At 46.7% G+C, this 17500-nt stretch overlaps 1 protein-coding gene across 2 annotated transcripts in view; it reads right to left on the bottom strand.

The window, feature by feature from the left end:
• plekha5 (pleckstrin homology domain containing, family A member 5) overlaps positions 1-17500 on the bottom strand; it is a 116155-nt gene that overhangs the window by 36127 nt on the left and 62528 nt on the right. The gene's annotated exons all lie outside the window — the stretch shown is intronic.

Raw genomic sequence — 17500 nt, 5'->3', positions numbered from 1 at the left:
TACAGGAAGCACAATCATTACATTCACACCAGCAACATTTGGGATAGTACTCAGAGAAATACTTCACAGGGCGCACAGCACGCAACTGCCAAACCATGTGAATGTACTAGCTTTAGATTGCACTGCCGCGCATACATCATCTTGGCAGTCATATCTGGATGCCAGCCAATTACATGGGGTCTTTGAAAATGGATATGGACATACTGTACATGTTAATGTCATTAAAGGTGAATATGTGCACCTAATCCCATACATCTTCTGTTGAATTCAGCAAACAACTCATGCAATATCTGTTCAGTGTTTGTGGTGTTTGTACACTGCCCTGCCTCTATAAATGGGACACACACAATGTAGCTCGGACCGAGCCATAAAGAATGCCAGCCAATCAGCACCTACAGTATGCTTCAGCAGCACGGAAGGCAGCGGTATCATTCGATTGTCTCTTGAGAGTATGTCAACAGCATTTCGCATTTCGCAAAAGCCAAAACCAAATCCGAATCTCAGACTCACTACGCCTTTAAGCCACGACACATATCTACAGTACAACTTAAAGGCTGGCTAGGATCAGTTGAACCTCTGCTTTCCATGCCGGAGTAACGCCTCAATAATTGACGCAGAACGGTGTTAGCACAGGTGAGCAAAAGACATCGACATTGGCCCCGCCACCAGCAATCCCAGATGCATTTTTCATAGCAGCTCTGCTGAACACTACTTCAGCCAAGAAAAAAGACTCAGGAGTCAGGAAGCTACACACCTTGAGATGTGGGTGGTGCTGAACTTCAGCATGGCTCTCTCTGTCTCTCTTTCTCCCTCTCTGTCTCTCTGCAGCGGATGCTTTAGTCTCCTACACAGATCTCCCAGCGTTCACTTGCTTGCTTCCCCCACTCTCTCTCTCTCTTTCTCTCTCGCACACACACACACACACACACACACACATAGAGCGTTCTCCCTTCCTGGATCCGTTCAGCAGGCTCCCGAGATGTCGCTGAAGGGGCTGCAGGCTCCCAAGTCATATGCTCTGATCACAAGAGCCCTGAGACTCCTACTCTAACTCGCTCCCCGCCACACACACACATACACACACACATCCACCCACCTACCCACCCACCCACCATTGCCACCCCTAACACCCTCCCCTTCCTGCTCCGTTCTCGCAAACTTTTGCTATAAATAAAACGACTGCAGCGGCGGCGGCGGCAGTGGCCCTGGCAGAAGCGCACACAGCTGGCATTGGCAGGGAGAAGACAAACATGTCTTCACAGAGGGTAGGAGAGAGCAGATTGGCTTTTTTTTGTTTTTTTTTAAAAGGTGCTAAAAAACCGGGCTCTCGTTTGAGCGAGGAGAAAAAAGCACGAGTTGAATTGGAGAACGGGAGGGAAGATAAGGGCGGTAGAGAGGAGGAGGAGGAGGAGGAGGAGGAGGGAGAGTAGAGAGAGCCTCTCTGCTTGCACTGCACTCCTTCATCTGAAGTCCTGCACTTGCAACTCGTTTGTTTGTCAACACCGCGGCTGTTTGTCGAGTGCAGAAATGTGAGCCCTCTTCCACGGCACCCTGACACGCACAATGCCAACCGCCACAGCGGAGGAATTGCATTCAGTCAGCAAGCAACATGAAGCGCCCCATAAACGTCAAGCGGCCCGTCCAACGCGCGTGTTTCCAAGACAGCCGAGAGAGAGAGGACCGTACATGAGCCTGGAAAAAAACTCTGGACGTACAGCATCACGAGATAGACATATCAACGCACTGTATTGCCAGCGTGCAGTAATGCCGTGGCTCAAATTCGTTCCCTGGAGGAGCACGCCATTATTTCCAGACTCCAGCAGCAACACATTCCAACGGCATCCCTGTGAGCTGTACGGCATATTCAGGATTATCGCAGCCAATAAATTACACGTCCCCCCCAATTACGGCTTTGCACACATAAGCGAAGGCAATCGTTGCCTGTAGGTGATGGGAAGTGCTGGAATTAGGCAGGGGAGTACAAGGGGGATTAAGTGGATTTCAGCGGCACGTCGCCTATCCTCTTGTTGTCGGCGCTAATGGTATTCACCGCACAAAAGCAGCCACAACAACTTATCACCCAGGGAGTCACATTGTGAGCTACCAGAACGACGCAGCAACTGAATAAACTCAATCACCGTACAGTAAACCGCAGAAAAGTATTGACTGTTCTGGTCAGGGCATTCAAAATGTACACTGTATGCATTCAAGTAAAAATGTGAAGTAGACATGCCAAGTCAGGCAGACGACCATATGGTACTGTGCAGTACGTTACTCCGGAAACATACACACACACACAGACACGCACGTATGCATACACGCATACACACATTTAGTGCACGTGTACACAAGGCACATGACAGCTGGAAATCCAATGACTAGAGGAACATCTACTAATATGGCGAGAATGCGCGTTCCCTCTCGACATGGGGCAGACATGTTACCATATTAACCACAGAGTGTGTGGAGGGTCTCTACTGCTTATATTAGGACTGTGACCTCACCACATCCATCAAGTGCACATACCTCTCTCCCAGCCATAAATCAATATCGAGTCGTCTGCTGCTTTTACGGGCCCTTTAAAATGAATAGATTCAGACATCAAGGTAAGATACGACTCAAGGATCTCGTCCAAGGTGAATTGGGAGCGATGAATCACTATGGACTTTCGGGTGTCATAGTAAAGGGGCCACAGAGAGACGAGGGACGGCATAATCTGATGGATTAGCCTTTATATGACTCATCAAGGTGGCATTAAACACTGCCCTTGGGAACAGCTAAGACACATGTGGCTTCTCCTCTTCACAGGGTCTTTTGAAATGAAAACAAATAAATAAATAAACATTCGGAAACAACAGGAGCACTGTCGGCAGAGCCATGTGAGCAATGTGTGCTGGAATCTTGTGACGCGGCCCCACCGTCGCAACGAGCACTCTGCCGCGCACAAAGTTAGTCCTCCAGGAGGTTCGCTGGGGCACCGTGCCTGACTGGGCCCGGGCAGGCGGGCACGCACTAAAATAGCATTCTCTCACACACCACTGCCATGCACCGACGCTGCAGGGTCTGTTTATGCCTCAATAAACCGCTTGGTGCTACCCAAAATGCACCTGGGCAAAAGGGGAGAGGGAGTGTTGTGTGTGTGTTGTTTTTTTTTTCTCTTTGCCCTCCTCTGAGCTTAGGTGGCAGATGTGTCGTGTGGAGGTCCAGGGGAGCTCCTAGGTCCAGCTGTTCATTATGCCCAGTGATGCGGCTCTGTACGTGGGATGGATCCAGCGCCACGGCCCCTCGCTGGAAATATTCCAGCCAAGAGTTCCCGGGAGCGACAGCTCGGCTGCATTATTAACCGTCCTCCACGGCTGTCACGACCCATCACAGATCAAAAACTGGGGGGGAAAAACATGACAGGCGACATTTTGAGTTACGAGGTTTTCCTGGAGATTGGCCCAACGTCCTACTGAAGCAGCATGGAGGCCCGGGATCGGTCTCCCCAAGCTCTGACTAAAACGTCTCCGAGAAACGGCTCATTATGGAAATGAAAAAAAAAAGCGAGAATTATGGAGATGACGGACAGAGCACTCAGAAAGGAGGTGAAATGTACTGTTTCATGAGCCGACTCGGGGTGGAATACGTCTTTCTTGGGGCACGGACGGAAAGTGAGTAATAGCCATGATCAAGGAGAGGTGTGCCTGCGTTTTCAAGAGAGCTTGAGCTTTAAGGGAATGAGTGCCATATCAAACTACACTTGGTGGCAGTAGAAGGGAAGAGGAGGAAATCATTGATCATTTGATGTGGTGTAACTTCAGCATGCTCATAGAAAAGGCGATAAATCAGGAAAACGGCCCATGGGATACACTGAACAACAACTGCCTCCATCGTCATCGTCTCATGACGGGGCTCGTTCGGCACGAAAGACAAAATGGAAGATTTAAGCCTCGGATCAACGCTCTCCGTCATGAAACAGCCCGTCGCAGTCAGGCAAGAAGCCGCGTGCCACATGTGCACACTTGTGCACACTTGTGCGAGCGAGCACGAGGGTGCGCAACTGACGTGACTAACAGGCCGACACACTCAGGCTAACGCACACGCTTACTAACAGAAACCTCATCACCTTGAATAGACGACATCAAAAGCACTGTCACAACAGAAGGAGCTGATCTAATGGGCAGATTCAGATGCCACATCTGAGTATCCACTCAGACACTCAAATACATAATTGCAGGAAGAGGCAAAATTGTGGACTTCCATCTGGGTCTTCTTGTCTATAATGAGTCTGTATTAGTTCCATAGAATGACTGACAGCTGTAAACTCGTCTGGCTTGGATAATAAGGTGAGGAGACAACTATGGATTAGCTTTCATAGTAATTATACTGGCAGCTGCTTAATAGCCCCGAAGCTCATAACTTAAGTCAACTGCACAGTCTGACACATACAGAGAAGTTAATTACCTCCATGTCGCGATAAACTGGCAGGTCTTTCACCAAAAAAAAAAAGTCCCGCTACTTTTTTTTGCTGTGCCCCACTACGGTCACTGACACTGAGAATGTGCAAACATCTCCCGGGGTAATTTAGACTGAGAACAGAAGAAAAACATTTTTGATGACGAGTCTCCAAAATCCAACTAGCCTAATGGAAGCCCATCACTGTGGCAGGCTTGAAATTAAAGAGGGCTTTTGGGAATGATGAGCTCTGCTTCGGGACAGTGACAGTCAGACAGTCAGAACGGGTTGCGTTCCTCCTGTCTGTCTGGAAAGTTTCTCTCCTTTTATGTTCATTAAATCATCTTTTCTTTTTTTGGGGGGGGGATGCTTCTTGACTCATTTTAGAGTGAATGTTGCCAGCATCCCTCATAGTTGCGGATATGTCTGATGATAACACAGCAGGAGGAATCGGTTGATTAAAAAATCTAAATGCCACTAGACTTTCCCTTTGCTTTGTGATGGTAAACCGACGATGCAAACAAATTAAGATGGCAAAACACACTAATTTGTTACAAACAATTTGTCAAGAGATTGCCCCAGGCTGTGTGGTGGATCTAAGCTAAGGGGAGGACAGCATTTGGTAAAGGGCATTGAAGAGGTTACACATAGCAGGCATGTGCTCTGGAGGGTTCTTGGAAATTGTTGCAAAAACAGCGAATCAACATCTAACTCCATCACCTGCAGAGAAAAGAATCTCTCGAGGATCGAAATGAAAAGAAAATCATGGGTTTAGACAAGCAAAACATGGTTATCAAGTATTTATCTCATTCTCGCAAGTAAGAATTACCCTGCTGGACTCTTTTTTTTCTCTCTCTCTCTCTCTCTCTCTCCATTTCCGTTGGAACAATTCAAGCAGCCCCCAAACAATGAAATTAGCTTTAAAAGCCTGACGCAACAGCTTGACGCCCCCGCTTTCAAACGTCCATCCAAAAGCCAACTGATGTGATAATGGGACTATATTTAAGTCTATTCTATAAAAGCACACTTGTTAACAATAATATGACAGACTAAAAAAAAAAATAGAAAGGGAGACAAAAACAATTCATAGCTACCGTCAAGCAGTCAATGCTCCCTCAGTGACAGCTAATAGGAAGACAACAATGGCAGGCCACCTCCCATCCATTCAACCTGCACCTGCTGGCATCAGTGCTAACCTTTCAGAAAAGGCCACGCGACCGCTGCACCCTGCACTGCACTGGCATTCAGAAGGCCACCGAGATGGCCGCCAGAGAGGAGGAAGCATTATTATGGCCGGTCAGAGATCCTATGCCGCCTCACAAGAGATATGGGGACTGGACGCAGGGGGGGGGGGGGGGGGGTGGAGAGAGGGGGGAGAGAGGGGAGAGAGGGAGCGCTGCACCCAGCGACAGTGAGTTCAAAAGCAAGGTGCCTCAGATGGTATCTGGCACGTGAGAGATACTGGAACGTGTGTTCTGTCGCACCGGAGATAAAGTGGAAATGTATGCAGGGGATGTTTCACGTCCACGTGAACCAATGCAATGTGTAGGAAGAACTGTCAAGCTCATCCACAATACATTGACTTAGCTACACACACACACACACACACACACACACACACACACACACACACACACACACACACACACATTTTAAATTCTCAGTGTCAAACTGATCACAACTGCTCATAAAAGACATCCCCTCCAGCTGTTACTGTCTCATTCTCTCTCTCTCTCTCTCTCTCTCTCTCTCTCTCTCTCTCTCTCTCTCTCTCTCTCTCTCTCTCTCTCTCTCTCTCTCACACACACACACAAACACTATCATGTTCTCTCAACAGTCATCACCTCTGCTGTTCAAGGACACGCTGCATAAAAGAGAGAGATGGCTCCAGGGAGAGGACACCTTGCCTTAAGAGGGCCTGAGAGCCTGAGAGGGCCTGAGAGACAGACTTCATTACACGTCTACCTGATTATCAACATTTGGATTGCTTCCTGTGGGGACCCGCGAACAGGCGATAAGTGCCCTACAAACCCCCAATAATGGCACCATTTTCAGCCAACCCTCCCCTCCGCTAAATGTTATTTTATGTCTTTTTAATTTTGTGCCGCTCGCGGACGTTTTTAAGGCTAATGAGCCGGCACTGGTTAAAATGAATCACTGTGAGTCAGGCGCTCCTTGATTTGGCTCAACGATGCGGTGAATGAAGCTTTTTTGAGCGATCAAAAAGAATACCTCACCAGCCGACAACACAGAGAGAGCAAATGAGCAAGTTAGTGACTGTACAGCACCACTAGAAGATCTACTACAACCCCAACTGTTTCCTTGATGCTTCAAAGGACAAAGGATTTAAAGGGGGGGGGGGTTACGGTCGTGGTCGTGGACATGGGCATGACTTGTAGATCCCGAAGGAGAGTTGAAAGACAAAGAGCCAGTACAGTAACAGGTGTGGGCATGTGAGCGATCGCCAGACCTGGGACGGGCTCATCTGCCGCGGCTCGAACGGCTCGAACGGAGCGTGAACCCATATAAGCTGCCTGTGTCAAATCTACTCAAGCCTCTTTTCGGGAGTTAAGAAGGGGACTAAAGGATAAATCTCTCCGCGGCTTTCCCGATCCAAAAGTAATTCCTTTCATAGTAGCTTAATTCTGGCTATCACTGATTGTACATTCTTTAAGCGTGTTAGAGAGGGAGGGACGCATGGTTCTCACACTTCTTGAAAGGCCTACAACTGGACTAAACGAATGACATCATTCTCCGTTTATTGAAAAACACGCTCAATTCAGACAATCAAAATGTTGTGACACCTCCGTTTAATTTATGTTATGAATCTGTTTATTCATAAATAGCTCCTATAATTACTGATTTAATGACCAATTTACGCTCCCAGGCAAATGAGACATTTCTATTCAATCTAGATAATTATGTACATACAGTAGTTGATATCATTTCATTCCCCCAAACAGACCTGCTATGACATGGAGGTCATATTTCATGCAGAATGCTGCTTTGCATCACTACTGGTAACCACAGCAGATGGCTGGTGCTCTCTGTGTGAGCAGAAGAATCAACAACATTCCGAACCAGAACATCCTCCAGAGAGGCCGTTTGATTTCCATGTTGAAAAGGACAACAAGCCAGCGAGGGGCAAAGACAGACTCATTTGAACCCAAATGGAACCAACACAACAGAGCCATGGCCACCATGGTCACCAAGCTGCTTCAGAGCGAATCGCCATGGAGACGGCAGAGCAGGTGCCACCAGCTGCCCATTGGTCCCTACTCCAGTCGCCTGTGGCTGGCACAGATAAGGACCAGCCCCTTGGCTCTCAGGCCAACACCCAAGAGACGGGACTTCTGCGTTGGATGAGGACTGCACTTGCTCTGCATCTCGCCTCGTTTCGATGTGCTGTCAGGAATGCAAGAGTGATGCTGTTAGTTGTTACTGTGCTGGTACAGTAGCTCATCTAAGCTACTTCGGGTGGCATCAGACTGCGGTTGGTGTGAATACTGTTACAGACACTTTCAGAGATCTACAGTAAGCTAGTTTGTAGGTGAGGTTTCCACTCATACCCAATGGTGACAAAATGTGACAAGAGTACACCTCAACCTAACATATTTGCGCTCTGCTATCATGAAGGCTGCACGGACCACGCCGGAAATGTTCCAGAGAAGAAGAAAAAAAGCGGCCAAATGATTCTAATGAGCAAGTGTCATTCCGAGTCTAATGAGTTTAACAGAGGATGAAACAGTCCTGAGTGAGCGTCTTGCCACCAATGTGAAGGGATCAATTAGAGGATCTTTTTTTTCCAAAGCGATAAATGATGAGGGCAATGGGGAATAGTTAGCTTTTAAATGCAAGAGCACGTCGTCTGTGGAGGGGAAGCTGCTGTGAAATCGAAAAACAGTAACCTGCAGGAAATGAAGGCGTTTGTACATGTATGTCTTACAAAAGCAGATTCTTTTATCAGTTTATAGTCCCAAACAGCCTTTGGCAGGGGTGGGACGCAACAATCATTCTGCCAAAATGTGCAGAGTAATAGTGCGAGGAACAAATTGCTTGTCTCTGGGAATTGGCACCATATGGTCAGATAATAAACTCTCAATTTAAGGGTAATTTAAGCCGGGTACATCCAGACAAATTGATGTGACAGGACTACTGACAAACAAAACAGGGGAGTACTGTAGCTGCAACTTTTAAAAGCTTACTCAAAACATTGCAGGACTGATAGATAATATGTGGCTGGAGAGTCTGGAACTTCTTTTTTCCCTCATCTGCTACAACGCAAACAGAGGTAGATGCAGCACAGAGGTCTCGGGGGCCATTCTCATAACAAATTGTGATTCCGGGCATGACCAATGTGCCCTTTCCATTCAAATACTTTTGGAAAAGAGCACGGGCACCACAGGGTAAAGAGAATTATGCACCGCTAATTCACTGAAGCCATCTGCAATTATCCACCTTTGAATCCTCACAGCAGCATTCTAATTCAGCAGGTCATTTGTGCCCTTTGGTGGATCATAAACACCTTAAACAACAGTCCAGGCTGAGTGGACACGTCATCAGCGAATGTTATATCACCTGTCAGCTGTCAAAGGTCCGCCGATAATGAATACGTAGTACTAGAGTGCCAGAATAGTGGTTAATAGGGTCTTTATGTTATACAAGAGCTGAACATAAAGCATCAAAAGGTCTTTGGGAGCAGATGAACATTATCACAAATTGTATGACTGAGTGGCTGCATGAATGAGTGATTCTTTTCTTTAGTATGCAAAACTTGCAGAGGGGAGAAAATGGAAGTCGTAAGGAAGGTTAGTCATTTTCTCTGCTTGATTGAAAACCCCTTCATCTGCTGCCAAATCCCAAAAGAATTCTTGACAATTTGGTGACAGAGACATCTGGGACCAATCAGCTGCAATTTAGTCATCCTACCTTTCCAGTAAATGCCGCGATGTGAGGGTTAAAATTGCACTGAAGAGAAATTGATGTGTCGACCAAGTAACAAGACATGGAAAAGCATTATTGAAACAACAACCATCAAGGCCTGTTAAGACTGTACAACACACAAGAATCTACATTAAATACACATAAAGAACCATAAACAACACTGCTTTCCACATCTGTTGAACAACTTATCAAAAGCTATGCTATGAAAGCACAGACTAATTCTACTAATTGTACTAAGTCATAAGCAGCGCACACATGAGTGATAATTAGGCTTTAATGTTTGACGGCAAATGTTGTGGGAAAACTACAGACTTCATGGCTTGCACTTCCCTGTGGAGGGAATGATAACCAGTGAAGTTGATGGTGCTCACGACTTTCTCATGCAGTAAGGATCTTTCCGCAGAAATAAAGCAAAGAGGAACAGCTGGCAACATTCTACACTCATTCTACTGACAATGACGCTACGTAATGTTCTTTAAACGACACTCTGAGAGTCTGAGGAAAGCAGTACCAAGTCAGACGATAAAAATGTTCTCAGTGATTTATGAATGAAGAAATGAAGACATTTAAAAGGCAGTAGAATGGCTTTCCAATGATGAACTGAAATGTACGGAAATTCATATCCTACTGAGCCATAGTAGGAAAACGGTCAACTCAATACACAGTGGATTGGAACAGAAATACAGAAACAAGTCAATAATAATCTTAACTTAATTTGGTCAAAGGGATTCCCTGGTCAAACATATGCTACAGTAGCAGGCTATATGATTTCAAGGACAGGGTCCCTGAGAGCACTGCTTCTGAAGTTCACAGGCAAATCCCAACCATTTGAAAAAGAAGAGACAATGGCTATTGAGAAATTAATCAGCTTCCCCAGATTAACTGGTCTTGCTATTGAAGGGAAGGTAGTATGAACTGAGAAAGGGAGGCCTCTGTCTACTACATACAGTAGAAGGACTTCTCGCTTGAGAGAGGTAGAGACAGCTTTAATGAGTACTGTGAAAACCAGGGAACATTTTCAATGTTCCAAAACAAAAACATTGAAACAAACAAAACAGAACCTGGCCTCTCCCATCCCTTGACATACTTTGGAACATACTTTCAGATACCTACAGTACCAAATCCCTTTAAATGTGTACATGCATACTGTTGGTGTTGAACAACAATATCGTGGTGCCGAAATAAAGATAGAAATGTGGTATTCAGTTCGGTTAAGTTTAAAAGAGCCATGCCATACACCTTCCAATTATTCTATAATCCTCACTGAGATGCTTCTGTAAAGTCTGCGAGTTTTTTATTTATTTTTTATTTTTGTCTTGGCTCATTTTTCTTACGATATTCTGGCATGCTCTGAAATCCCTCTAGGAAAGAAAAAGCTGATTTTGCAGCTGAGCTTTTACCCTAATATCAAATTTTACATGCAGAATTAGCTTCACTCTGATTAGCCTACATCTTTAGGCACCTTCCACATGTACAGTATTGCTAGATTGCTAACAGAGGAGTGAGCATAATAGCAATATGCTTTTCCATTTCGCCCAAAGCTCTATAACCAACACAATTCTTTACTACGGCCATTACAGGAAGGGAAGGGAACAGCCGCCACTGCGTCCCTTTGTCATATCGCCATATATGATGAACAGGGACAAAGAGTAGAAAGTCATGTGACAGTGAGCTGCAGCAAAAAGTGTGTATGTCCACGTGCACTCTGGCACACAGTAACACTGTGGCCTGGTTACTGTGTATGGCTCTGATACACAATGGCACTAATGCATGGGACTAAATCCAGGAACAAGCAACAATATCAAAGCCTCTGCCTTCAAGGGACGTGGTGGGTCGACTTGCCAGCTGTCCTCGAGAAATCGGATATGATGAGAAACGAGAGCGAGCCTGCAGTCGGGGGGAAGGAAGCTCGACAGAGCTTAGCTAGTCATCTCTCGTCCATGGGCACACACCCATGACTGCGGTATCGAGCCCCCCCGACGAGCAACATACCTGCCCGCTCGCCATTATGATTAATGCAACGTCCACGTCTCACCTTGTCAAGTTCACTTTTAGGGCCCCCCCGAGTCTCTGCTTAACGTGATCGATACAACACTCGGATTAGTATCTTCGGCACATCATTAGAGGATCGCCAATGCACTGAGGCGCACGGTCCATTACGTCCGAGACGGATGAGGGAGACGACGGGGTCAAGGAAGAGCTGGAGGCCCGACTCGGCTCTCGTTAAAACACACGGAGGCGGTTTTTAGTGCAGCCAGGGCTCTCTCTCGAGGCATCCGTTCATACAGTACACAGTAGCACATTCGTATTGACGGAAGGTAAGGTTAGCGTGCCACCTACGGTACTACACGGAGGCTTCCTCGAGGTGCCACGGAGCGAATGGTCATCTTAAATATGGGAAGTCAACACGCGGGTCAAGAGGGGGCCATTTATCTCTTCTTCTTTTCTTTAGCTACAGTTCTATCGCTCTATCTTTCTTACTCGAGGTGTGTGAAGTGTGTGCTGATGGAGTTGCTGGAGGCCTGCCAAGACATGGCAGAGGGCTCTCTCTCTCTCACTCCTTCTTTCTCTCTCTCTTTTGCTCCCTCTCTCTCTCCCTCTATCTCTCCCCTTTTCCCTCTTTCTGGAAAGGTAATATTTCCACCCGTGCAATCCACTGTTACAACAACAGATCAGGCTCTAGTCCTTCACACTGCACCATCCCCATCCAGAGGTCTCTCATCGAGGTTTGTAGTTTACATAACTTATACAAACGAACACTTTAATTAATTTAACAGATTGAGTGATTATATCTGGCACTACAGACACAAATCTGGCTTCACGAGATACTGTTACATTATTTCCGTTAGTCAGAGAAAAAAAAAAAGATTAACTCTTTGGCACAGGAGCCTTTTTATGCATGGCCATCTGCTGCTGTGGGACAGAGAGGAACACGCACCCACTCACATGCGAGTGGAAATGCGAAACACACATACATACCCATACATACACACACACACACACACAGAATACGAGTGAATCCCAAGCGTAGCTCTTAGCCCTGGCAAGACTTGAGTGTGAGGGAGCAGCAGTGATGTATGAAAAAATGTATGTGTGAGGCAAAGAATCTGTGTGTGTGTGTGTGTGTGTGTGTGTGTGTGTGTGTGTGTGTGTGTGTGCGTGTGTGCGTGCGTGCGCGTGCGTGTGTGTATGTGTGTGTGCGTGTGTGTGTGTGTGCATACACATGTGTGTGTGTGAGTGACTGAGCGGATTTTCGACAGCATGACAGAATGTCATTAGATCTTTTGGACTCTCAGCCACAGCTCCACTGACAACTCTCCCCGGACCCCACTTCTCCACAACAGGATGACATCACTTAAGGTCTACTTGGAGGCTCTAAATGGAAGCTCTACCCCCGGTCAATAAAAATAAACCCTGAGAACCAGGTCGGTTGGTTGTAATAGCCTCGTAATACAGTATCTAGTTCTGGAGAGGTGCATCTGCAGCAAACTCTGGACAAGGACACCGAAATAGTGCAAGGCACTGTAGGCTTCAGATGATGAAGGCAATGACCTGCATAAATGTAATTACTGGTCGGCACGGTTACGGTCGCCAGACTGTACCTCTGGGCCTCCTTAACTTAACTTTGTCTGACCTGAGCAGCACACAATCTAGGATAGACATTGCCATGTTAAAACAGTAATAAAAGAGGAACAGGGTCTTTGTGCCAGGAAGCTTCTTTAGTAGTTAAACTGCTGAGAGACACAGTTACACAGTCTTTGATCGGCTTGTAAAGTTTTGTGGGGGCAGAACTGAACAACTAAATAAAGTGATACTGAGATGTTCACTGCGCTTATCTTTACTACCTGCCATTAGAAGTACACACAAACATTTTGCTAGCACAAGAATTGCATTAAACCGTAGAGGCCTTCCCGTAAGTATAAATAGACATCTTACAGCCTGCGTTGAATAGTAATATCGAGGCTTTTAATGTCCACAAGGGGAGGTCAGCACACAGGGCACCAGTATCCAGATTACAATTAGACAGGCGCCCCACATCAGGACTTCCCCGTCTGAGTGCTGGCATGTGGCTAGCCAGCTGCATTTATGACCGGGCTAATGAAGCCCCACGCAGACCAACACAATTATTATTGGGTGATTGGCGGCGTGGAACGCAGTTGCTGGGGCAGGGCAGAGTGCTCCAGATCTGTCCACATCACTCTGGCTTGTTTACCGCGCGGCAAAGTGCAGAAAGTGCACGGCTCGGGTCGCTCGATCTCCTGCGGCCATTGTTTGGATGAGTCACAAGCAAAAACTTTACTACATGCTAGATATGTGTGTTGCCAAGGTAACAGGTGTCAGGTCATGTTCTGCAGCTGAATGTGTGTGTGTGTGTGTGTGTGAAAGAAAGAGAGACAGAGTGTGTCTTTAAAATGGACAAAAGAAAGGAACAAAATAAGAAAAAAGCAAAGGTGCATTAGAAGAAGACAGCAACCAATGAGGTAGATAACAGGATTCTGAGGAAAAAGGGAGACAAATTGTGTGTGTGTGCAACTGTGTGTGTGTGAGAGAGAGAGAGAGAGAGAGAGAGAGAGAGAGAAAGTGAGAGAGAGAGGGAGAACGGGCGAAAGGGAGAAAGAGAGAGAGAGTGTATCGATGTGCACCAAGCCTCAATGTCATTAGCGCTAAATGTCACTGACGCAACCGCCGTGGCCTTTTGGCGGCCGACACAGACGCCAGTGTTGTCATGCCACTGCATATAAATGGTAGAGAGCCTCGGACCCATGGGGAGAGTGGACAGGGAAAGAGGGAGAGAGAGAGAGAGAGAGAGAGAGAGAGAGAGAGAGAGAGAGAGAGAGAGAGAGAGAGAGAGGGGGGGGGGTGGAAGGAGGACCTGCATTAATGACTATGTAAGTCATAGCCAGAGTTGCTTTGCCGGCGACAGGTTTGAAAATTATAATAAAAGAAAAAGAAAAAAAAAACAATGCACACAGGCAAACATTTGAACACAACACAAACAAGAGCTTGAGACTTTTTTCAAACAACAAATTCGGGCCACCGAGAGCTCAACAGAGTCTAGAGATGGAAAAAACTGAAAACATGAATACCCTTAGCCAAAGTGGCAGCATACACAGAGGTGGAAAACGCTGGCCCATCTGAATGTATTGTAGCTGCCATTCCTATTCAGAGTTTAGCTCCGTGACAGACAAGAGTTCCCCAAGACTGCTCCCTCCCTTTCCCCTCTCTCATTTGAATAATTCATCTTTCTCTCTCTCTGTCTGTCTCTATTTCTCTGTGTGTCTCTCTCAGTCTCACTCTCTCTCTCTGCCTCCTTCTTTCTCTCTCTCTCTCTCTCTCTCTCTCTCTCTCTCTCTCTCTCTCTCTCTCTCTTTCTTTCCGTCTCCCTCTCTTTCCCTGTCTGGCAAATCCCTCTTCAACATAGGAAAATAACAACAACAACAGCAACAGTGCTGCCCCTCAGGACCAAACCAAATTACACATTAATATTTGATTGTGCTCTTCAAATAATACTATCTAAACGAGAGTATCAGAGCTTGAGAGGGAAATAAGCAGGAGAATGGGCACTGATGCCGGCTGAGAGCATCCGCAGTCATCTTACTTTCTTTGGGCACTTGTGGCTGAGCAGAGTACGGTATGCAAGAAAACCAACGAAAAGAAACAGTTCTCAAATATACCGTATCAATTCACCTGAGCCGGCAGGTGAGACCATGTTGTGTGACGCGGAGATATCATCAAGCACAACGTGATGTGAAATAGTTCCTGCTGGAGAGACGTACTGTACGAGAGAGCTGGCCCTGCTGGTTAAATGGCGGGGTCTCATCCACACTGCTCGAATGCTCGCATCCAGAGACCTTCGAGGTGGGGAGGCTATAAATAAAATGCTATATGCGGCCTCTGCAGGTCAGACTGCAGCCCGGACTCTCGTATTGTTCTATTGTCTTGGGAGAACTCGGAGACGAGAGACGAGAGACGAGGTCTGGCCGGGCGGATAGGAAGTGACTGTAAATATCGTGTGAACTCACAGCCGGCACCCGTTCCATAGTTGTGAGAAGCACAGGAATGTGCCGTTTGTAACCAAAGCACCAGGGCATTGCTCAGTAAGTCTTCTTTTGTTGCTATGAGCGTAGTGGGTTCAAATTTGGGTTATTTCCTCCGATTTCAATGGGCTGCGCAATAATAATGAGGGAGATAGTGTTGGCGTTCATCTTACCTCAGGCTGCGACTATATGAGAGTGTGTGTGAGCGTGTGTGTGTGTGTGTGTGTGTGTGTGTGTGTGTGTGTGTGTGAGCGTGTGTGTGTGTGTGTGTGTGTGTGTGTGTGTGTGTGTGTGTGTGTGTGTGTGTGTGTTAGTTAGAGAGAGTGAGTGTATGTGTGTCTTGTCTGTGTGTGTTGTTTCAGCTGTGTGAAGCTTAGCTTTTATGTCTGTTTGATAAACCGATAAAATAAAACTTGACAGTCGTAGCAGTGCACCAAAATCCTACTGTCTCTTATGCTCTCTCTCCCTCTCTACCTCTCTCTCTCTCTCTCTCACACACACACACACACACACACACACACACACACACACACACACACACGCAGACACACACTAACACACAAGCACAAGCATGCACACACACACACACACACACACTTGGCGGACACTAAAACCCTGTGCTTCTCTGCTGCGTTGCGGAACACTACACACCGAATACGGCGTCCGCAAGTGGGCGGGTGGCACTCTCCGGTAAGTGGTGGCTCCTGCACTTCAACTCCCACACAGCACACACACACACACACACACACGCACACACACACACAGTGCAAAACTCCCCCCTGAGTGGCGCAGGCTGCGTGATTCACACATCCACTGCAACAGGGGCACCGGAGTCTTCATGTGGAGTCGAGGGGGGAAATCAAGTGGACTTTTAGCGTACGGCTCCCACAAGCATCTGGGGCTGGTGCTCTGACACAAGCCGCTGTGGGATCGAGGCGAGGAGCGCAAGAAAATGGCTGCTGGCCTACAGCACACAGAGTGTATGCTGAAAAACTGAAGGGAAACTAAGTGGGGGGGAAAAAATAAACAAAGACCCAAATGTGAACACCATTATACACTGTACGTACAGTACACATCTGAAATCATCACACAGAGAGTGTACAACCAGAGTGTGCTAGCAGATCCTGAACCATATTAGTTCATGTGTTTTGAAATTACAGTATGTGATTGGCATGGACACGTCCTTGAAAAACCCTCTCCATTGCATGCAGGTTTTCTGAGCTCTCAATATTCTTTGAAGAAAGTGCATGAAGAGACTCTCAGAAAATGTAGAAGTGCTCTAAAATACTGGTGCTATTTTTATAGTATTATCACACTACTGGCTTTGCCTTCTGAAATGGATTTCAGCTTGCCTTCACGAAATCCTGCCCATGACAACAGCAGCATCCCTAAACAGGTGTGCCACCTGACCATGTGACGTCAGCAGATAAGGAGGACAACACGGGATAACTCCCTCTGACACGGCCAGATTGGAAATTAAACTGGGCTCAGAGGGTCTCTTCAATCACAGCTGCCTTTCAAAAACAGGTGAGCTCCTCTGGCTCCCAACACAGAGAGAAGGCTCTATCAAACAGTTTGCTTCTGGGTCCTAGTGCCTGTGGATAAGGCTTTAGACTGTTACAGAAGCGTACAAGAGAGAGGGGAAAGGGGGAGAGGGAAGGCCTGCTCTATCTGAACACTTCTGAAACAAGTCAAGCTTCCAAGCCAAGCACTAATCTCATCCTGACACATTTCAACCTGTTCCTAGCTACTAAAAAAGATGGCTGGTGTGAAAGCACACTGTGCTCCACAAAGGCCGAGGCATACAGTACCTTCTCTTCCAAATGCTCACAAAAACAGCTCAACCATTTTTCAACCATTACTGTCACTGCAACATGCTCTGAGAAAAGCTCTGACAACAGGTATCACTGAGGCATACTACATGCAATCTGGATGCAATTCCCCCCATCTTCCTGTCTCAGTCCAATCATCTACAGACCTCAGAACAAATGCAGCTCTACGCTGGGATCACCCCCATCAGAATATTCATCTTTCATCACCATGGTGATCGGTCGTGATGACCGCGCACGACGGCAACATTA

This window comes from Sardina pilchardus, chromosome 17 (assembly GCF_963854185.1).
Source record: "Sardina pilchardus chromosome 17, fSarPil1.1, whole genome shotgun sequence".
Lineage (NCBI taxonomy): Eukaryota > Metazoa > Chordata > Actinopteri > Clupeiformes > Clupeidae > Sardina > Sardina pilchardus.
The sequence above is the reverse complement of the archived record's forward strand: the minus strand, read 5'-3'. Positions and strand labels throughout refer to the sequence as shown.